This window comes from Nomascus leucogenys, chromosome 22a (genome assembly GCF_006542625.1).
Source record: "Nomascus leucogenys isolate Asia chromosome 22a, Asia_NLE_v1, whole genome shotgun sequence".
Classification (NCBI taxonomy): domain Eukaryota; kingdom Metazoa; phylum Chordata; class Mammalia; order Primates; family Hylobatidae; genus Nomascus; species Nomascus leucogenys.
The window spans coordinates 139,796,841-139,816,891 of record NC_044402.1 but is presented as its reverse complement, the minus strand read 5'-3'; positions in this window follow the sequence as shown (position 1 = coordinate 139,816,891).

The following is a 20,051-nucleotide window of genomic DNA, read 5'->3' as shown; positions in this document are numbered from 1 at the left end:
GAGCAAGATTCCAGTTCTGTTTGCAAGGGACGCAGCCTAGATCACACACCCAGACACCAGCCTCTGTACCAGCCCTGTACTTCCCACATCCTCCCAGACCTTGAATGTACCCCTGCCTGGGCCCATGTTTCGGCCACACCTGCCCCCTATAACCTAGCTCCAAACTTCATCCCTTGGTGAGCCTCCCCTGGCAAGTCATAGAAACCCAGAGCGAGTTCCTTATTTCCTGGTCACCCGGCACAGCTGTTGGCAATCTTCACTGTCCACGAGGTACCTCAAGGGGCTTTTAAAAATACTCATTCCTGGGCCCCACCCCCAGAGGTTTATTAAGTGTGTGAACTACTGGGATGGGTGTTGGGGAGAGAGACTAAGACATCATCCAAACCGGAGACGTTTTCAGTCTGAGGGGGAAATAACACATGCATGCAACTACCCCTTCCATGAGATGGGAGCTGTGGGGTGTTGCGAGAGAAGAAGGTTACGTTCCCAAAGAAGTTCAAGAAAAAAGGGTTCTTAGGGTTGGGGAATACAGAAGGCTTTGTGAGAGACAGGCCTTTAAACCTGCCTGTACACACCAGGACCATAGAGATGGGGGATATATTTACATACCGTGCCTTCCCAACAATTTTGTCAACTCTGTGGGGCATGGGCACACAAAATCTACGTGTTTTTTTATTATCTTGAGCATTTTGAGTTTGGAAAATGCTGAAATAAGTTTTGTTTTTTGTTGTTTTTTTTTGAGTCGGAGTCTCACTCTGTTGCCCAGGCTGGAGTGCAGTGGCGCAATCTCGGCTCACTGCAACATCCACCTCCCGGGTTCAAGTGATTCTCCTGTCTTAGCCTCCCAAGTAGCTGGGACTACAGGCACCCACCCGCCACCACGCCCAGCTAATTTTTCTATTTTTTTTTTTTTTTTGAGACAGAGTCTCACTCTGTTGCCCAGGCTGGAATGCAGTGGTGTGATCTTGGCTCATTGCAAGCTCTGCCTCCTGGGTTCACGCCATTCTCCTGCCTCAGCCTCCTGAGTAGCTGGGACTACAGGTGCCTGCCAACACGCCCGGCTAATTTTTTTTTTTTTTTGTATTTTTAGTAGAGACAGGGGTTTCACTATATTCGTCAGGCTGGTCTTGAACTCCTGACCTCAGGTGATCCGCCACCTTGGCCTCTCAAAGTTCTGGGATTATAGGCAAGAATCACCAGACCCGGCGTATTTTTTTTTTTTTTTTTTTTTTTTGAGACAGGATCTTGCTGCATCACCCAGGCTGGGCTGGAGTTCAGTGGCGCAAACATGTCTCACTGCAGCCTTTGCCTCCCGGGCTCGAGCGGTCCTCCTGCCTCAGCCTCCTGAGTAGCTGAGACCACAGGCATGTGCCATTGCACTTGGCTAATGGTTTTATTTTTTAGAGACACCATCTTGCTCAGGCTGGTCTCGAACTCCTCGGCTAAAGCCATCCTCCTGCCTCTGCCTCCAAAAGTGCTGGGATTACAGGTGTGAGCCACTGTGCCTGGCCTGAAATAAGTTCTTATTGATTGAGGAGAGATCTTCAAACCTTCATCCACAAGACCACAGGGCAGCCTAGCCAGCATGACTAACCTCCTCAGAAGGCTAAGAAACACCAGCATCTACCAAGGGCATTTATGTAAGAAATAATTCTGTGAAAACAGAAATTACCTACAGAAGGGAGAGGCAAATCGTATCAAATGTCTTCCCAGACCAGCGCTGTATTCTTCCAGTGCCAGGTGCACAGGTGGGGGCTTTGCCTGGTGAGAGCCTTGGGCTGCATCTGCACAGGGCCACCAGCTCCCCTCTCACCAATGCAGCGTTTCCTCCCAGCGAATCAACGCATGTGTGTGTCATTGACCCAACCCCCCGTCGTGCCAGCGTTCTCAGGGGGCCGGTGCTGAGACTTGACTTCATGTTGGACATTTGCACCTCCCCGATGTTCCAAATGGCCCATTCGCAGTTCGAGCGCTGACATTAATCCAGCCACATCTTTGTTTTCCTTCCTCTCAGATCTACAGATAGAACCTCGTAAAGCGCCATGACAGTTGGCTTGCATTTATAAGCAGTAATTAGCTATCAAATCCTTTGTGAATCTGTTTCGAGAATAAAAGAATTCAAAAAACCCAAGGTTCCTTCTGGGAGCAGGAGCCTTTGTCTTCTCCTCTGCCCCCGCGTTTTGGAGAGCGCTCCCGTCCCGACTGTGCTCTGTGGGAACGAGTTGTTATCAAGAGCACACACACTGGGTAGGACCTTCAAGAGCAACGGACAAAAACACAGTCTTTCAGGGTAAGGGCGAGGATTTATAGGCAAAATGCAGCTATTCTCAGAGTCTTCAATAAAGATGTACAACCTGAACAAAAGGTAAGTATTTCGCTCCGTCTGTGAAAGCCTGTGAAATTTATTTTTTGCAAGCTTTTACAGTCCGTGGCCTTCCCATTCAATCTTGAATAATAGCACTGAATTGAGCTGTAAAAGCTTCCGAAGTTTGAAGCCTTTTGACAAGTTAATTTAGCAGTATGGTAAAAAGTTTTTCCCCAAGATAGAATAAAGCCATCATATCATGAATGTAGCAGTCATCCCGAGGAAAGAAAACACCATTAGGATTCGAAATGATGTGCTTTATGGAGATAGTTTGTGGTTTCGTGTAATCTACTATCAATATTTCAGGAGAAAGATGTTCCACTCATCAGTCAGCCAGAAGTCAATATCTCCACTTAAAACCAACACCCAGGGGCCAGATCACATATCTCTTATTTTGTAGTCTCCCTTTCTTCAGTTCTTCAGATTCTAATTGAGGGGTGCGTGTGTGTGTGTGTGTGTGTGTGTGTGTTTGTGTGTGTTTGTGTGTGTGTGTGTGTGTGTATAACAAAGAAGTCTTTCTTTTTCTAGAAAAAAAACAAGGACAAGAAAGAGGCAATATTTTCTTTGTCTCCCCTGCACACCCATATCGGCCACCCACCCTTTCCTCAGTGGCTGGTATGCTTTTCCGTGCCCATTCTAAGTGAAATAGAATGAGCTCGGCCACTTTCTTTACACACAATGAAAGCCCAGTTGAGGGTTGTTTGTTTGCTTGTTTTTAAAAATTAAAGTAACTCAAAGTGCCTGGTTCCTATTTGGCCCTAGGAGGACAAGAAAGGAAACAGAATTACCGTCTCCCTTCCAGCATCTCTGTGGTTATTGCAGAGAATCTTTGGGGAAGGAAAAGAGTCACCTATAAACAAGATGAATGGTACAGATCCAGCTTTGTCATGATGGGGGAAAAAAGCCAAGAAAAATTAATTATATTTAACAAAGAAATGCTTCAGATGCCATTTGGTCTTGTGCCCTGAATATAAATCTCCAAATGTTTCTCGCTTGAATATTTTAGTGGGAAAAAATAAAATTAAAATTAAAAAACAGATGCCCTATTATTGTGTTTATATAGTAATCACATGGGTTGCTTTGAAGTACCCTGTGTAGTTAGGCGAGTTCAGCACTGGTTTTGGGAACTAAGCCCTGGGGTTTTGGGGTAGAGGATGTCTTGTCTAATGAAACACCTCCAGTGCTAAACACTCGACGTGACTCTCCCAAGGACAGATTCAAAGTCTTGCACGACAAGGTGCGGAAACTGTTTCTCAATGATTCTTACCTTTGGTGTTACAGAGCAGAGAGTGCTTTCCATTTTAATAAAGGAGTTATTAAATTAGTCCTATCTAGTAATTATTTAATTAGTCCTATCCTACTAAACCATTTTAGAAGGGAAATGTCCGATGGGGGTTGGGACTAAAGAAAGGAATAACAAAATTTATGGTACTGATTAAAAGCACACACTTTTGGCTCAGCCAGACCTGGGTCCTGACTCTGTAGCTCTGCCCTTCATAGATGTTCCTGGAATAATTCACCCAGCAGCTACTCACTAAATGCCCACTACTTGCTGGGCGGCGTGCTAAGCGCAAGGGCTTCCGCAGTGAATTGAAGACAGATACAGGTTCTTTCTTATTTCCCCAAGTCTTCTTGTGCTTGTACGATGTGATACCGGGAGCACCTGCCTCTCAGGGGGCTGCAAGGGTTGCCACGGGCTTGCCTCAGTGCCCGTACACACAGTCACTGCTCGGATGTTTAAATTATGATCATGCGGGGCTTTTAATCACCTACTGTTTAAAAAAAGTCCAAGGAATAACAAATACTATTTCCACTTAAAAGTGAAATCCTAATGAAACATGATTTCTCATATTAAGTGCCTTCTTTCTCAACAAAATGAATTCAAAGCATCGTGGGCACTTGAAAGGTAACATTAACTATTTGCCCATACTTACACACATTTATTCCAGTTTTCATTATGACATTTTGGAATTTCTTTTGTGTCCTAGAAACTACTTGTTAATTTGATTTTCATATAAAAATAATTGACTTCAATAGTCTCCACAGAATTTAATTCTTAAGACTGATACCCAGTGAAATGTTATGAGTTTCAATTGTGCAACTGGCAACGCTTCTAAACACGATTAAGAAATAACATAGAATTTGGCCGGGTGCCGTGGCTCATGCCTGTAATCCCAGCACTTTGGGAGGCCAAGGCGGGTGGATCACGCGAGGTCAGGAGTTCAAGACCAGCCTGGCCAACATGGTGAAACCCTGTCTCTACCAAAAATACAAAAATTAGCCAGGTGTAGTGGTGCACGCCTGTAATTCCAGCTACTTGGGAGGCTGAGGCAGGAGAATCGCTTGAACTTGGGAGGAGGAGTTTGCAGTGAACAGAGATTGCACCCCTGCACTCCAGGCTGGGTGACAGAGCAAGACTCCGTCTCAAAAAAAAAAAAAAGAAAAAAAAAAGAAATAACAGAATTTTTGTCTTTTCCAGATCACAGAAGTGAAGTTGTCCTTTCGACATAATCTGTTGAGGGTCATGAACTCTGTGAGGTGACAAAGTTCATCAATGGACAAGAGAGGAGGCGTCAGAGTTGCTTGACCACTATGGAAGGTGGGTACTGAGTAAGAAACCACTGGCTGTTTGAATACTAACAAAATCTTGAAAGAGAAAGATTCTGATCTTTGAACTGTCCTCCACATTTATTATGTATGTATGTGTGTATTTTATTTTGGATACGAATGTTAAATATTCCAAGATGAGAGGGAAGTAGAAGAGTTAATGATGACATGTGTCTGTGCTTGTTATCATATGTATCCATAATCGTCTCTTCCTCTTTGTTGTGTAGTGTTCCATTGCATGGATGGACTACTCTGTTTATCCACTCAGCCACTGAAAGACCTTAGGATTGTTTCCAGTTTGTGGCTATCATGAATAAAACTACAATAGACATTTGCATATAGATTTTTGTGGAGCACATGTTTTCATTTCTCTAGGGTAAATACAGAGGAACAGGATGGCTGGGTGTATTAGTCATATCCAAGACTGGGTAATTTATAAGGAAAAAGAGGTATAATGGACTCACAGTTGCATGTGGCTGGGGAGGCCTCACAATCATCTCGGAAGGTGAAAGGCATGTCTCACATGGCAGCAGACAAGAGAAGAGAGCTTGTGCAGGGAAACTCCCCTTTATAAAACCATCAGGTCGGCCGGGTGTGGTGGCCCATGCCTGTGTAATCCCAGCACTTTGGGAGGCCGAGGTGGGCGGATCACCTGAGGTCGGGAGTTCGAGACCAGCCTGACCAACATGGAGAAACCCCCATCTCTGCTAAAAATGCAAAATTCCCCGGGCGTAGTGGCACATGCCTGTAATCCTAGCTACTCAGGAGGCTGAGAGAATGGCTTGAACCTGGGAGGCAGAAGTTGTAGTGAGCTGAGATGGTGCCATTGCACTCCAGCCTGGGCAACAAAAGCAAAACTCTGTCACACACACATACACGGAAAAAAAAACACCAAAAAACGAAAAAACAAAACCATCAGATCTCATGACACTATCACAAGAACAGCATGGGAAAGATCCACCCCCATGATTCAATTACCTCCCACTGGGTCCCTCCTACAACACGTGGACACTGTGGGCGCTACAATTCAAGATGAGATTTGGGTGGGGAAACAGCCAAACCATATCACTGGATCATATATATGGTATGTGGGTGTTTACCAATGGGAAAAAACTGCAACACAACAAGACACTTTTTTTTTTTTTTTGGATTGGCTGCACCACTTTGCATTCCCATCAGCCAGGCGTGAGAGCTGCAGTTGTTCTGCATCCCCATCAGCCTCGTCGTCTCCACAGCGTTTTCTTTCAGCCAAGCAGATAGGTGTGAAGTCGCAGTGCATTGCGGTCTGAATTCGCATTTCCCCAGTGGCTAATGATATCGAACAGTGATGTCAAATTTGTTAATATTTTCCTTGATGGCTTATGGCTTCTGAAAAGAAATCCTTTCACAGGACGTGAAACTATTCCTACCCCATTTCCTTCTAAGACTCTGAAGTTTTACTTTTTCATACATAGATTATTTTTCTGCCAGGTTTATGTGTTTGATGTGAAATAGTAATTTTATTTTTCTTTTGTTTGATATGGAGAACCCATTGTCCAAGTATCAATGATTTAGCCGTCTTTCTCCTCAGCTCCGTAATGCAATCTCTGTCATAGATCAAGTTTCCATACATACATGTGCTGCTGCCTGGACCCTGTTCTGTTATGCCGCTCCGTTTGTCTATTCCCATGCCAAGGCCATGTGGCACAATTCCTAAAGCTTAGAATAGATCCTGACATTTGGTTAAAACACCTCCCCTTCACCACCATGTTATTTATCAAAATTGCCTTGCCTATTCTCAGCCCTTTGCTGTTTAATGATTTTCAGAAGTGACTTGCCAAAAATTGCATTGAGGTTTTAAAATGCATCGAAGAGAATCATCATTTTTTACAATTTTCAGCTTTTCCATCCATGGATATGGTATTCATTTAATTGAATCCGAGATGCCATCAAGTAAAAGATGCACCATTATTTTATGTGCTATGAGGAAACAGAAAGTGCTGCCAATTGATCTATGACACAAAACTATGACACAGTTAATTTTAAGACATATTTGATTTCTGAGATGTTAAAAATGTGAAAAAAATGCATGTTTCAGAATTGATGAAATTTGGTGTATACTATCGGTTATTTGGTTCCATTTAACATATATTTCAGTAAGTTTCACAACTGTTTCCACAAATATCTTTTACAAGTTTTGTTAGATCTATCTCTAGGCATCACGAAGTTTTTGCACTGTAAATGGTGTCTTTAGAATTCTAAGTGTTTCTGTGTATAGAAATACGATGAATTCTGATGTATGGATCTTATGTCTGGAAAACTTCCTGAGCTTCCCTATCAGTTCAAATAGTTTGCCTATAGATTCTCTTGATGTCATCTTTTTATCATTGATTTCTAGCCCTATCACAGTTTGGTAAAAGAAGATATTCTGTACGATATCGATTCTTTGAAACGTGTTGGGATTTGCCTTGTGGCCTAGTGTGTAGCCTTAGCCAGTGTTTATATGTTCCATAAATGCCTGAAAAAAAAATGTGCTTCCTCATTTAGGAGTGTAGGATTCTTTTGATATGGGGACATTAGTATAACCATGTTAATTAATTCAAATCTTGTATATATCAGTTACCAAATGAGTAGTATTGTCCAATACTATGGATTTATAAACGTCTCCTTAGAACTTTTAACATTTTTTCTTTATATTATTTTGGGGCTAAATCACTACATGCAAAAAGCTTAAATTGATTTATCTTCCTGGTGAATTGTCCCACTTACCATTATGTAGTTGCCACCTTTATCTCCAAAAATGTTTTCTTTCCTTTGGGTCAATTTTGACTGATAATTATAACAACAGATACTTCTTGTGATTAGTGTTGGCTAAGAACATCATTATTTTGCCCCCCTCAGACTATTAGCTTTGCAGAATTTTCATGTTTCATGCTATCGCTTGTTAAAAAAAAAAAATAGGGAGATGGCTTTTATTTTTAAGCCCAACCTGGCAATCTGTCTTTAACTGGCAAATTTAGTCCATTTACATTCATTGTGAATATTGATATATTTGGACATATTTCCCAATTTCACTTTTGGTTTTACCCTACTCTTTCTATGCCTCTTTTGTTCTTCCCCATTTGGATTGATTGATCTTACCACCTCTTTTTCTCCCTTCTTTTTTTCTGTCCCTTCTGCTGCTTTGGAAGTTATATATTTTATTTCAAGTGATTTAGTGTTTTCTTTAAAAATTGGAACAAACATTTTTGCTTAACAAAATATGAATGTATACTTCCCACCAATACTAGGAATGTAGACAGCTTCAACTCCAACGTCCCCTCATGCCTTATAAGCTATATTCTTGGATGCCAGACACCACCCATCACCTTATCTTACATCATGTGTGCTATAGCTCATGCCTGCTTAGATTTACTCACACAATCTCTTTGCACTCCAGTTTCTTGCAGCTGATTTACTGTCTTGGCCAGGGCAGGGGTCCAGAGAGCAGGGAGGCCAATTCAAGGGCTTACACTGGGCCTTTCCTATTATGACACCTGTTGCCCAAGAGGTGAAGGCTCTGCAATCTACTAAATACATCCATCCTAAGCTTAAACTAATGTTTATATATCAAAATAATTTTGGCCGGGTGTGGTGGCTCATGCCTGTAATCCCAGCACTTTGGGAGGCCGAGGCAGGCAGATCACACGAGGTCAGGAGCTTGAGAACAGCCTGGCCAACATGGTGAAATCTTGTCTCTACTAAAAGTTACAAAAATTAGCCGTGCATGGTGGTGCGTGCCTGTAGTCCCAGCTACTTGGGAGGCTGAGTCAGGACAATCTCTTGAACCCGGGAAGTGGAGGTTGCAGTGAGCAGAGATTGTCCCACTGCATTCCAGCCTGGGTGACAGAGCGAGACTCGGTCTCGAAAAAAAAAAGTTATAATTATAATAATAATAATTTTGCACTCCTAAATTAGGAAACACGTTCTTTTCAGGTATACATGAAACACTGACAAACACCGGCCATGACCATACATTAGGTCACAAAACAAATATTAACACGTACCAGTGAATCAGTACCACATATAGTCAAGGGCTGGAGAAGTGAGCACAGGGAGGTCTGCAAATCCCTTAGGTCCACTTTGACAGACGTGGTGTGGGAAGGAGAATTCTTCGAGGGCACCAAGATTCTTGCCCGTAGTGACGGATGGCAGGATTTGCAAATATGATGGGCTATCCCTCCCGCAATTATGCAACCGTAGGAGAGGCAACACTCTACTTCTACCTCTTAGGGTTCCCAGATAGGCCTGAGAATTCACTTGGCATAAGACAGATTTATTTAGTCTAAATTTTATGTAACACAGGAAACCTCTGGGAAATGAACAGAAAGAACCGGCAAAACCACAATGTTTTTATACTTGCTTGAGCAAAGAGAGGCAATTGCAGGAAAGTAACTAAATTATGTGGGATGCCAAAAGAAGATAAGAATTATTTTAACAGCCATTTGTACAGCATTTTCTCAGATCTGACTTCCATTGAAGAACATTTCTTTTTCTGCTGGGACAGGGAGGGCATCTTTCACACAGGTTTTATCTCCTGTTTTCAGGAATCAATGGAGAGGTCAGAGCACTCTTCCTGTGTCTGCTGTTTTTCAGGTGACTTTAGCTCGAAATGTTCCTTTACCAAAGTGACGTATTTTGGAGTGGCATGGTCTGCAACCCTTCATTACATTGTATGTCAGAAAGGATTCTGCAGGTGTCATTAACATCCCTAATCAGTGGGCTTTGAGACAGTCAAAGGGAGATTGTCCTGGGTGACACTGAACTAATTAGGTGAACTCAAAAGACATGAGAGGGATGCTGAGCTGGAGGGAGCCTCCTCCTAGCCAGGCAGAAGCAGACTGCTTTGTTGTGGAGGGGACAGGTGGCAAAGAATTGACAGGCTCAGAACAGGCCCTGGCTGACAACCAGCAAGAAAGCAGGAACTTCAGTCCTGCAACCACAAGGAATCGAATTCTACCATCATGAGTGAACTTGGAAGAGGACCCTGAACCTCAGATGAGAACTCAGTTCTGACTGACGCCTTGATTTCAGCCTGGTGAGACTGCACAGAGGACCCAGACTCCTGGCCCACAGACACAAAAGAAATCATTCATGAGGGTTATTTTAAGCTGCTGAGTTTGTTATGCAGCCATAGATAACTGACACAGCAAGACCCAGGTACCACCTGCACTGTGTGTGCCCTTCTCAAACAACGATTGTAGGGGCACCTCTGATTTCAGTGTCAGCTCAATCCTGTACGCAGCAGTTCTCCCCAGTCCTGGGTCTTCCCTGCTCCCCAGGGGGCAGTTACTCTGAATGGCTGGAGGTCCTGTGGGGAAGCACGGAAAAGAGCTAGTCTATTAACTGGCTGTGGCGCCTCAGGACCTTCATCGATGGACTGGTGGCTGAGAACTGACTCAGGTCCGGACGTCGGGTGAGGGGTTGTGATTTTCCTTGTGGCAGCTGACATCAGCCTCTGTCCACCCACCACCAGCCTTTACTGATTCTGTGTTAGAAAGTAGTGCCCCCATTGGCTGCTGTCTCTCGGCCCCCCAGGACCTCCCTGGTCTGTTGGCATCACCACCAACACCTGTGAATTGAGCACCTTGTCTGCTGTCCTTGCTTGCTGCCCATCATGGAAATTACATGCACCTTGCCCCAGATGGTGAACTGCCACTGCCCCTGCTATTCGGGATCCTGCCACCCCCAAGAACACGCAAGGACTCAGTTTCATCAAGGCCCTCCCTCTTCTGCCCTGTCCTACTGAAGACAGACACCTCCAGCTTTCTCAATGATGCTCACACCTGTCCTAAAAGTTCTTTTCTTGCCACCTGAATGCAGGGAGCGTCCTGTGTTCCTTGTGGGAACTTCATGTGATCAATCTCTCTCAGTGCGCCCACCTCTTGGACTTCCTGACCCCTTCCTTACTGACCCCCAAGGCAGGCCTGGTGGCTCCCCTCCACCACTGTTGGCCATCGTCTCCATGCTTCAAGGAACATTCTGGCAACCCATCAGTTCCGGTTCTCCGTGTCCTCACTGGGGTGTGAAATCCTGAGTGACAGAGGGGGACCTACGTGACTATGTCTTCTCTCTCTCTCGGGTCTGTGCTGCTCCCATCGGCACCCTCGGGATCTATGCTCCTGTTCCTGCCCTTGTTATATTTGTCAGCAACTAAGGTTCTGTTAAATAATCCCCTTTTTCCTGTAACTGGGGCTGTAAGCCTCCTGCCTGACCAGGGAGGAGCTGACAGTCACCCTAGAAGCAGTGAGGGAAGGTAGGGAAGGTGGCTCCTCACCTTGGGAGACACTGCCTGAGCCAAGGCTTTGCACACCCTATAGGTGCTGAGCGAGTCTCTGCTCTGACATGGGGAAGGCCACTCGTGCTGGCCTGGGGCCCGTAGGAGAGTCTGGAGGTTCCAGGACCTCACACGCATCCTCTGAAATGTTGCTCTCCTACATCTAGGATCCCACTCTTTCTCCACCAAAGACCCTACCCTTGACTTTAACACCAGAAGCTTGCTGGAGTATGAACTCAGCCTCTATCACTTTGTAATCCAAGCTTGGGCCTGATTTTCAGCACAGTTTGCTCTCCAACTGCAGAAGCTACTAAAACTAATAATTAAAAAATTAGCCAAGCACAGTGGTGTGTGCCTGTAGTCCCAGCTATTTGGGAGGGTGATGAAGTGGGAGGATCACTTGAGCCCAAGAGTTCAAGGCTGCAGTGAGCCATGACTGGGCCATTGTACTTCAGCCTGGGTGCCAGAATGAGATTATGTCTCAGAAAAAAAACAAAACAAACAAAAAAAAAACAAAACCCAAAAAACAAATAGTCCGCCATCAGTCCAATGATCATTCCTCAGGAGGCCACCTGCCATTTCCTTGTGGCTGCTTTTAGGAAAGCTTTCTTTGCACTGGCACTGGGCAGTGTTGCTACCATAAGTCCAGGGTATCATTCCATTACTTATCATCGTCAGGGCTTGCAGGACTTCCTGAGCCTGAGGATCCCCCTCCTTCCATAATGCTAAGAACTTCTCAGCCATTATCTTGCTCCTCTTCCATTCTCTCCTCCTGGAATGCCTTGTTCTAGATCAGATACCCAAGAGGCTGAGGGTGAGGTGAGGGCTGCTGCAGAAATGCTTTCTCGAGGATTACTCGCAGGAGGACCCTGCCAGGAAGTGAAGGGAGGATGGCAGGGCAGGGAGTAGGGCCAGAGGAAGGACAGTGCACAGCAGGGGTGGGGGGAGGTTAGGAAAGGTCGTGATTTAGGCTCAAGCCAGCCAAGGCTCGACCTGAGCCCACTGGGAGCTCAGCAGCATGACTTGCTGCCCAGGGAGCTGGGCTTCCTATCCCTAGGGGTCAGACACTGGCCATCTGGGAGCAGAGAGAGGTAACCTCCCAAGCATTTCCAGGTGAGCTGACTCCCCTTTGACCAACGACAGCTCTCTCGAGAAGGACACAGCCGTAAGCCATTCGCAGGCCACACTTCCAGGTAATGGAGATCTGTCCCAAACACCCACATGGCCACCACTCTCCTAGTAAAAAAGAGATGCTTCCATGTCTTTTATCCTGTGGTCTGCATTTGGATAAATTCCTTGGGTCCATTTAACAAGTTGCTAATAAGGTTTTCTAAGATGCTTTTTATTTTCCCCACCGAATTTTTAATTTTAATGACTACATTTCTCATGTCCAGATGTTTTACTTGGTTCCTTGAAAAATTCCACTCTTCTTTTTCTTAGTGTCTTATTCTTTGGTTCATAGTCAGTGTAACTTCCTTGATGCCTTTAGCAACTTCTAACATTTATTTTTAAGCTCTGTTATGATCTGAGTGCCCTGGCTGGAGGCACCATCCTGTCCTTCATCTGCTGACTCTTAGCTCATGGTGAATCGTTTCCTTTGGGTTTTATAAACTTATATAACATTTTATATATTTATATAAAACCTTTACGTCCTGTCATTTTCAGTTGTGAGCTCATTTCGTGTGAGGCTCTATTCCTGGGAATCCTGTGTAACCTAGGTTGAGGGTGTTACCCTCATTGCCACTGTTTGCTTCTGCCAGAAGTTCTAAGAGTATCCGACACCTGGACTACTTTTCATGTTACTTTTGGGGACTGAGAGTCCCTGGATGATGCAGGTAGCACGTATCACACCCAAGTGAGGGTGGGCCCTGCTACAAATTTGCAAGAAGCCCTTTCCCCACCCAGAACCAAGGTGGAAACAGATGCTCTTCCTCATTGTCTCTGTGTTCCACTGGGCAGATTTTTTTCTAGTCTGTCCTTTCACTAAGGATATAGACTTCAAACCTCAGCCCCTGAGTTAGAGGTATCAGGAAGGGCTTTTTCCTAAGGCATCAGTTTAGGAGATTTCTCGTCTTTACGGAGTTCCCTTACTTGCTTGTGTATACTCAGCCATGTGTTCTTCAAAACGCAGCCTTTTAGGCAGCACTCCTAGGTCCTCTGTAATGAGAATGTTTCCAGGTAGGTGAGTCAGCCCCCTTGCCAGGATCCTAAGCTTTGCCCTCTCCCTTACCCCTGAAATCTCAAGCTGAAAATAATAATGTCTTTCCACAAGTCTCCGGGCTACAGCTACTCAGCCCGGGCACTGAGCTCACTGGAACCTCCAGGTCCTTACCCCTGCCCTTTTCCCATCCAACTCTGCCCTTTTGCCCTTCCTGTCCTCTGCGGCCTGGACCTCACAGTGAATCATGCCCACCACCATAGCTAGTACCCCTAGGGCTTTGCTCCTTTGTCCTTCAGCCCTATCACCAACCTTGCATCTATCCAACAATACAAGAATTTTGCAGCTGGCCTTCTCAGTGCTGCCAGAAAAGATAAATGACCCTGGTGCCATTACAAACACTGCATTTGACTGGGTGGGCCCTCAGCACCATTCAGCAATGCTTTTTTTTTTTTTTTGAGACTGAGCCTTGCTCTGTCACCCAGACTGGAGTGCAGTGGCGCGATCTCGGCTCACTACAAGCTCCGCCTCTTGGGTTCACACCATTCTTCTGCCTCAGCCTCCCAAGTAGCTGGGACTACAGGTGCCCACCACCACGCCCAGCTAATTTTTTGTATTTTTAGTAGAGACGGGATTTCACCGTGTTAGCCAGGATGATCTCGATCTCCTGACCTTGTTATCCACCCGCCTTGGCCTCCCAAAGTGCTGGGATTACAGGCGTGAGCCACAGCGCCTGGCTAGCAATGCTTTCTAATAGCCTGCTCGGCTCTCTCTTCAATACCCTGCCAATGCCACTCCAGCAGCACCTGGCTTATATCAAGCACATCACGTGTTGATTACTGTTGTCATCACCCTATCTTTACTCCTGGGTCTCAGCTCAGGACCATGCCTACTATAAACATAAGGCTGCCATCCTCAGCCTCCTACCCTCACCTGTAGCCTCATCTCTGCCCATTCTCACCTCCTCCCCTTTCCTTCAGAGGCCCCCTCCTGTTTGAGGATCTTCCTGCTTGGGGTTTTCAGAGCCCATCTAAGACCGGAGCACGAGGGTCCTGACCTGGCCTCCTGCTCCAGGACCCGTGCTATTGAAGAAGGCTATCCGGCCCCTCCAGGGTATCCTTCTCTCTAGCTGAGGAGTCGCTGCGGCCATGGTGGGTGTTGCTCGGGGACCCATGCTCCAGGTGACGGGGGCCCAGGATTCCACATCCAGATGACCGGAAACCATTTCCAAACAGGCACCGGCCTATTCTCAGGTCCATGGCCCAAAGGCAGACTGTGGCATGGGGCTGCCACCCTCAGGTCTGTGGGGAGGCCAAGAGGTGGCTGTCTGGGAGTGTGAGTAGAGCTTGAATCAGGCTGGGCATGGAAGACAGGCTCCTTGAAGTGCGAGACGAGGCCAGTGGCAAAAGGAGAAAGTAACAAGGCAGGGGCTAGCTGCAGCTCCCTCTGAGGCAGAATCCTGAGGCCCCTGAGGATTTTAAATTCCAGACAGTTACAGTGGGACGAGCGTGGCAGGAGGAGGATGGGCACTTTCCTTGTCACAGTCTATTGGCTGAATTTGCCCTTTTATTTATAGTATTTAGACACGAGAAGTATGAGTCTCCGCCTGACGCTTGCCACGTGCCACACACGCTCAGGACGGGCCTGGCACTGCCACGGCATCCTCCACATTCCTCCCTGGGACTGTCTCAGGGGCACTTCCCCCACGCCTCCACCCTGGTCACAGACCTACCCGGGTCTCCTGTACTAAGAGGAAAATACAGACAGTCCCGACTCAGGAGGGTCTGACTTGGCCTGTTGCAGTTTTGACCTAATTTACAGTGTTCAATGAATGACGTGAGGTGCTCAACCCTTTATTATAAAACAGGCTTGTGTAAGATGATTTTGTCCCACTATAGGCTAATGCATGGGTTCTGAACCCACTGGAGGCAGGCGAGGCTGAGCCATGATGCTTGGCAGGTTAGGTGTATTCAAAGCATTTTCCACTTAGGATGGACTTATGGGGATGCTGCCTGCGGGAAGTGAAGGAGCCACACATAAAACTTTTTGCCTTGGGTCTCCCACACCAGCTCCTCGGACGCTCCTCACTTCATGTTTGCTTGGTGACTGTGGTAGCTACCCAGCCGATGCCTCTGAGCCTTCCAGGGTCTGTAGCACCTCCTGGAACAGCAGGAGACCTGGCCTCTGGCCTCGCCTCAGCGCTCCTTTTAGTAGCTGGGGCTCCCTCTCATCCCAGCCACGCTTCCGTGGCCACTGCTCCCTGGGCCCCGCAGGTGCACCCTGGTGGCTCCTCCCCTTGGCCTGTGGTGCCCCTCTTGTCTCCTTTCCCAGAGCTTCTCTGATGCTCAGAGTGGGGGTGTTTGGGGGGCTCTCTCAGAACTCCTGCTTGTCCAGCCTGGAAGCATGGGGGGCCTTACTTAACTCCTGTGGGGCAGCGCTTGACCACTGGTGTTTGGAAACTGATGGAAAAATGCTTCCTCCTTCCCAAAGAAGAACAGTCTGGCCAACTGCACATCACAGCCCAGGACTGGCTGTCCTTCCTTTCCTGTCCCATTTCCAGCCCCCAGGTCTGTCACTCCTGCCTCCTGGGGCCTCCTCCCAAACCCCTGGCCTCCTCCCAAACCCCTGCTGCACCTGTGTCCTTGTATCAGGCTCTGCTTTTGGACCTGAGCTAAGATAGTTGGCACTTAAATTCCTCAAATAGCAATCATGTGCAAACTTACTTCCCTGAACAGCAAAGGCCTCATCCGGAGGACTTTTTCCCAGTCCCCCAGCCTCCAGCCTTTCAGTTCTCGGCCTCTTCTCTCTTCTCTTCCTGGACTCCACTGCTCCTGCCATTTCTAGCCACTCCCTACCTGGCCTCACTCCCTCTGGTGACTTCAGCTCCTCCTTACGTGCTAATGACCACAGTATTTTACCTCAAAAAATATAAACCAAAGCAAAAATCTCAAGCCAATTTTGGTAGCTTTTGACTGGGTCTGCTTGGTCAAGGTCATTCCCATTCAATCAGTCACCCAAGGCTGAAAGCTGGGCAAGGGGAGCCAGGGGAGCGTCCATTACCAGCTTTTTTGTTGGTCTCTTGCTACTTATTTCAATGACCTGGTTGAGTCATCCCTATCTGGAGCGGGTCTTGGGATAAAGTGTTGGAGGGCAGAGGGTCCGCTGAAAGATGTGGATGAAGCTGGAAGAGTTGAAAGCCTTAGGGCTGTAATTTTCTGTCCTTGTGATAGTTTGCTCAGAATGATGGTTTCCAGCTTCATCCATGTCCCTACAAAGGCATGAACTCATCCTTTTTTATTGTTGCATAGTATTCCATGGTGTATATATGCCACATTTTCTTAATCCAGTCTATCACTGATGGACATTTGGGTTGGATCCAAGTCTTTGCTATTGTGAATAGTGCCCATCACTCATGGGGGGAATTGAGCAATGAGAACACTTGGACACAAGCTGGGGAACATCACACACTGGGGCCCGTCGTGGGGTGGGGGGAGGGGGGAGGGATAGCATTACATACCTAATGTAAATAACAAGTTAACGGGTGCAGCACACCAACATGGCACATGTATACATATGTAACAAACCTGCACATTGTGCACATGTACCCTTGAACTTAAAGTATAATAATAATAATAAAAAAGAAAGTTTTAGGGCTGTGAGAAGAGCTCTGAACTACCCCATCCCTGCTCCCTCCACTGCAGCCCAGGCTGCACCTCCCGCATCTGTCCTACAGCCCCTGGGTCATGCCCGCTTGACAGAGGCTCTCGAACCTTGCAGTCTCCTTAGTGAACTTCATGTCCTTCTTGAATTTTTTTAAAGAATTATTTTTTACAAAAGTAAAACATGTTCACTGAAGAATTAAGAAAACAAGTGAGCAAAAGAAAACAAGAATCTCTATTTTCCACTTAGAAGAGGACATATTTTTCCTCATTGTTTTTGTATCTATAAATGCTTTCATTTGTAAAAATTACATCACACTGTAATGAGGTCTTCTTGTCTTTCTTTTCCCTTGAAACTATAAAGTGAATTTCTTTCCATGATATAAAACCCTTTATTTTTGGTGATATATGCATACATATTCATCCCAACCAACCATTGTTTCTGTGGACCTTTTAGCTAAATGTTTATCAGCATCCATGTTTGTCTCTTTGAATGAAGTTCTAAAATTGCAATCACTAGGTGAAAGGTGCAAATTTTGCAGGTTTTATTTGTGAGTGTGGTTAAGTAGCTGTCTGAAAGTTTCTATCAGTTGACACTCAGTTGCTGCATAATAGTGTTTATTTCCACACATTTGCTTTTATCAAACAAAGCATTGCGCTTCTCTTATTAGAGAACATCCTGTCATGTTTATGGGCATTTCTTCTTTTGTATTTGCCTCTCCTTGTCCCTGCCTGCTTTACTTACGGGCTGCTCCATTCTGAAAGCCCTCCTGCCCGTGAAGATCAGCCTCTACGAATTCCACGCAAACGCTTTCCCCACTCACTTGTCTTAACTTTATTGTGTTCTGAAGCACCAAAAGTCCCCCCTTCCCCTCCAAACTGGGGCAGCCACTGCCTTCAATTCTTTACTTCTGAATTAAAATCTTCCTGAGAAAGGCACAGCTCTTAAATTCAATGAGTTTTGATCAGTACGTACCCCTATGCGATCTACACCTCAGACAGAAAGTGTATTGTCTCCATTGCCCAGGAAGATTCTCATGTCCTTCCCAGTCCACCCTCTGTAGGCCCCCAATCTGGAGAGAACTGTTCTGATCTCTACCCCATATGTGGCTGAATTTCATTATTAACAGTCATACAGCGTAAACCCTTTTGTATCTGACATCTTTTATGATGTTCTTGACGTTCAACCATCTATAACAGTTCATTCTTTTTTATTGCTGAGTAATATTCCCTTGTATTTTGCAATTGGGGTTTATCCATTTTCCCACTGATTGCGCACTAAATTTTAATTACAACATAGCTAAATTCTCAATTATTTCCCTTTATGACTGTTGATGACATTCTTTATATTCCACAACCTTATAGAGATGTCCAGAGTTTTTCCCTAGTACTTTTTTTAAAACCTAAATCTTTACTCCATTTGATGAGTAAAGATTTCAACTTTAATCTCTTCTCTTCAAATGATTAGCAGGTACTCTACCATATTGCTTTCTCACTGACTTGAAAAGCCACTTTCATTATATTTTAAATCCCTACAGGGGTGGTATTAAAACTAGTTGATAGTTGGTAAGGCACAGGCACTGACCAGCCTGCAAAGCTGCCAATTAAGAACAGCTGGAGCACACTGAACATACACATATCGGCTGGGTATCAGCCTGGAGTCAGTACATTTGCTTGGGGCTATTTCTTTACTTTCTATTATTTTGCATTGATCTGGGCCAATATCACGTTGTTTTCATTTGGGAGCCTAGATAACATGTTTTTATTTTCTGGGAGCCCAGTTTCTCCCTCATTACTCTTCTTTTTGACTGCTCTCAAATCTTTATTCTTCCAGATGAACTATGTAACGATTTTCACAATTCCCAGGAAGTTCTGTTGGAACTTAAGTGTTACATTTAGGTACTTAGAATGTTCTTTTGCTAATTGAGAATTTTTCATATTTTCTAACACATATAAAGCGCTTACCACAAAGCTCACCACATACTGAAAATGCAACAATTACTTAATTACTGATGGAATTTGTTAGTAATCTGAAAGTTACCGTCATTTGTATATTTTATAATTGGCCAGCTTGCCGATCATAGCCAGTCTAGGAGTTCTACCAATTTATTGGATCCCCCAACCCTAGATTTTAAAATTTGAGTCTTTGGTGCTGGTTTCTTTCAACTGTGAGAACACGGAGATTCCTCTGAGTTTGATTCATTTGACTGTGTCCAACGCCTGTATGTGAAGTCCCAAGCGGATGCTCCCAGGCATTGGGGTTGTCACTCCACCTTTCTCCTTATACGCAGCTCACAGGATAGCGTGTTTGCTTTCACTGCACACTATCCTACTGAATTCCTCTGCACTGGCTGTGCACTGGTCTCCTTCAGACAGCCCCTCTGACACATAATGGCAGACACAGCCACCCAGGCCAAGTTTCTCTTTTCCAGACATGGCGAGTGAGGTTCTTGCACCATCCACCCAACGTCTGCGTGGTGCCTCACTCTGCTGGAGTGCCTCTCAGGACTCCTTTGAGGTCTAAATGGCATGCAGCAATGGGGTTACTCATTCCTTCTAATGGAAATCTACTTTTTTAAAATTACCTCTGCCAAGCATTAGATCCCAGAGCTCGTTTCACGTGACTTTTTGCTCAGGCACTTCTCTTGTACGTGAAAAACTAACTTTGGTAGACTTACAAGCAGGTTTTAATATTTTCTCGTGATTGTATGTTTTTGATAATCCTGTCAAATGATACTGAATCTTATCTAGATGTTAACTAGCTACAGACCCTGTTTCCTTCTACATGAAAATTAGATAGTGCACCGTTTCCATCAGCAGCCAAGTCTCCAAAACCTCGTAATTGCTCTCCTTTTCTTCAGCTTTATCTTGTTTTAAAGTTCTCTAATTCACCATTCCTTTCCTTCAAAGTTCAGCCATCTCAGAGTAAGCATTTCTTGCAATGACCAAAGTTTTCTAATTATTAAT